This window comes from Panthera leo, chromosome A1 (genome assembly GCF_018350215.1).
Source record: "Panthera leo isolate Ple1 chromosome A1, P.leo_Ple1_pat1.1, whole genome shotgun sequence".
In the NCBI taxonomy this organism is placed as follows: Eukaryota; Metazoa; Chordata; class Mammalia; order Carnivora; family Felidae; genus Panthera; species Panthera leo.
Genome location: NC_056679.1, coordinates 153,589,374 through 153,593,097, shown reverse-complemented (window position 1 = coordinate 153,593,097; position 3,724 = coordinate 153,589,374). Strand labels below are relative to the sequence as shown.

The window sequence follows — 3,724 nt, the reverse complement described above, 5'->3', positions numbered from 1 at the left end:
GACACGTCATATGTTAAGACATAAAACAAGCTTCAGTAAATTTAAAAGGATTAAATGAAACAAAGTATACTCTGATAGCATGAAATGAAATGAGAACTCAGTAACAGAAGGAAATTTGGGAAATCCATAAATATGTGGAAATTAACATGCTCCTATAATAATTAAGGTGTCAAAGAAGAAATCACAAGACAAATTAGAAAATACCTTGAGATTAATAAAAATGAAAACACATTTTTAAAAAATGAAAATATAATATATCAAGTTATTTATGCTATGAATAAGATAAAGCTGTGAATATAAAAACATTCATGGCTCTACACACCTCTATTAATAAAAAAGAAAAATCTCAAATTAATCACCAAATCTTCCACTGTTAGAAACTAGAAAAAGAGAAAACTAAGCCCAAAGCAAAAATTTTAAACGATAATGAAGATTAGAGAGGGAAATAAGAGAGAATAGAAAAACATAAAATAAGAGAATCAACAAAACTTAAAGATGGTTCTTTGAAATTTTTTTTAATGACAGCTCTGTAGCTAGACTGATCAAGAAAAAATTGAAGTTTTAAATTACAAAAATCAGGAATAAAAGATACAATTACCAAAACTTAATCAAGAAGCAATGGAAAATTTTAATATACCTATGACAAGAGACTGAATTAGTAATCAAAAAACTTCTCACCAATAAAAATCTCAGGATGAGAGATCTTCATTGGCAATTCTATGAAATGTTTAAAGAAAAAATAACTAATAACCAATCTTTAATACATTTTTCCATAAAAATGAAAATAAAAAATATAAGTGGAGAGAACACTTCTCAATTCATTCCATCTGCCCAGAATTATCCTATACAGACAAAGAGGTTATAAGCACCAGAGTCCTCAACAAAATACTAGCAAATCAAATCTGGCAACTTATAAAAAGGATTAAACAATATCATCAAGTAGGATTTATTTGAGAAATGCAAAGATGCATTCAATGTATGAAAATTAATATACTACACCATAGAAGTAGATTAAGGGACCAAAAAATGATCACTTCAGGAAAAGCATTTGACATATCTAACACCTGTCAGGATAAAAAAACTCAAGAATCTAGGATTAAAATAGAAACTCTTCAACCATTATATACAAAAAGAAAACAACCCACAGGTAACATAATACTTCACAGTGAAAAAGTGAACACTTTCTCCTAAGATCACAAATAAGACAAGGAATCCACTTAAGCACTTCTAGTCAACACTGAATGAAAGTTCTAACTAAGGCAATTAGGCACGAAAACTAAATAAAAGGCATTGAGAAAGAACAAGAAGACTCTGTCTAGCTGTGACCAGCTGAGTGCAGCACAGCAGCCCAGGGGCCTAGGGATGTTGGTCTGGGGTGGCGGGGCGGGGGAGTGACTGGAGCACTAGGCTGTCAGCTGGTCCTGCCCAGAAGAGTTCAGCTCTGCTCTACAAGGATATATAATACCTGATTGTTTTGTCCATTTATTATAAGAAAATGGAAACTGACCAGCCAGAGGAAACCTTCCCTGACACCATAACCAATGCTGAATTTGGTAAACACCACATAGAAGATACGGAAGAGGAACAAGACTTTAGAAAATCTAGAAACACTGGTAAGATGGTTGGTTGACTTACACATTCTACTACAGAGCAAGAATGCTGGGGTAGGATTTGGGAAGGAGCCAAGAATATTAAGTTTCCCCATACAGACCACAATTCCAGTGTTTTAGTCCCAGATGGAAGTGGCCCGAGCATATAGTGACTATCAGTGCTGATACTGAAACAATTGGAGAAATTCTGAAGAATTTCTACCTTAGAGGAGGGCCTGCAGTTGCCATCACCCACAGCAACCAATCAGCTCCCACTAGAATCTGATACTGTGGAATGCTTAAAATACCAACACTATAAAGGAAGCAACTTTGACTTCGAGTTGCAACTTGATTCATCAGAGACTGGCAGGAGGAATTACTGGGGTTAAAGGTGCTAAAATCAAAGAACGTTGAGGGAACACACACAACAGTCAGGCTTTTCTAGGACTCCTGTCTTCATTCCACTGACAGAGTTGTTCTCATTGGAGAAAAACTTCATAGGACTGAACAGTGCATCAAGATCATCCATGATCTTATAACAGAGTCACCCATCAAAGGACGTGCACAGCTTAATGATCCCAATTTTTATGATGAAATCTAGGATGGTTTTACAATGTTTGCTGACTGCCATCGACGTCCTGTGGGATTTCCCATGCAGGGGAAAAGCGGTTTTGACAGAATGCCTCCTGGTCAGGGTTGGTGTCCTATGCCTCCATCTAGAAGAGATTATGATGATGTCATCCCTCATCAAGGACCTCCTCGGTCTCTTCCTGAATGAGGTAGCCAGGGTTGAAGCAGAGCTCAGAATCTTCCTCTTCCTCCACTATCACCATCTAAAAGAGGAGATCTAATGGCCTAGGAGGACCTGGAGACCACTATAATGGGAATGTTGGTTTCAGTGCTGACGAAACTTAGAACTCTGTTGCATGGAGCCCATCAGAATGAAAGGTGGTTTATGAACCACAGGGTGGCTCTGGATAGGATTATTCCTATGTAGGGTTGTGGCTCATATGGTTATCTTGGTGGACCTATTGTTACTACGCAAGTAACTATTCCCAAAGATTTGGCTGGATCTATTATTGGCAGAGGCAGTCAGAGGATTAAACAAATCGTTGTGAGACAGAAGCTTCGATCAAAATTGAAGAACCTTTAGAAGGATCTGAAGATCACACCATTACAATTACAGGAACACAGGACCTGATACAAAATGCACAGTATTGGCAGAATAGCGTGAAGCAGTGTGCAGATGTGGAAGGATTCTAATGCAAGATATTTTTTCTTTTTTTATAGTGTGAAGCAGGATTCTAGAAAGTTCTTCTACAACTAGTGAAGAACTAGAGGAATCCTACATCTTGGTTTTTTTTTTCTATTTGTTTCTGTTTAAAAAGCCACCATTACTCTGCTTCATAGGTGTTCTGCGTTCGAGGTGCAGTGAAATCTTTGCTGTTCACCAGAAGAAATCTTTTAGTTTCTTACAAAAAGGAAGGAGGCTGGGGAAGGGTGTGCAAAAATTAACATTAAAATTTTGAAAGAGCAGCACAGTCAATGAATTTTAATTTTTTCTCATTGTTGGTGGTTCTCAAGAAAAAAAACCATGTAATTATTGTGAACACTTTGCTTTGTGGTCATTGTAACATTTTGGGGAGTGAAACAGGGAGGAAAAGTAACAATAGTCCATATGTCCCTGGCATCTATTCATAGCAGTGTGCAGAATGTAATTCTCTTTTGTAAGAAATGTTCTGATTTTTTAAATAAATTTAGTGAACCTATTTTTGGTGTTCATTTTTTTAAGACTGTCATTTTTCAAACGGCTGGATTCCCCAACCCACCCCAAACTAAACACTAAGTTTTGAAACTAAACACTCTGTTTGATATAAATAAATACATCTCTTCTTAAACATAAGCATATCTTGGCAAATTTGTTTCTGGTGACTTCTTGATGATTTGAAAGTCCATTGCTTATGGGGCACCTGGGTGGCTCAGTTGGTTAAGCATCTAACTTCAGTTCAGGTCATGATCTCATGGCTTGTGAGTTCAAGCCCCATGTCAGGCTCTATGCTGATGGCTCAGAGCCTGGAGCCTGCTTCAGATTCTGTCTCCATCTCTCTGCCCCTCTCCCACTCTCACACTGTCTC

The 3,724-nt window shown here is 37.3% G+C and overlaps 1 pseudogene; it reads left to right on the top strand.

Annotated features, from left to right (window-relative positions):
• Positions 1–1,495: 1,495 nt before the first annotated feature.
• LOC122222662 lies at positions 1,496–3,002 on the top strand (annotated as a pseudogene).
• The last annotated feature ends 722 nt before the right edge of the window (positions 3,003–3,724 follow it).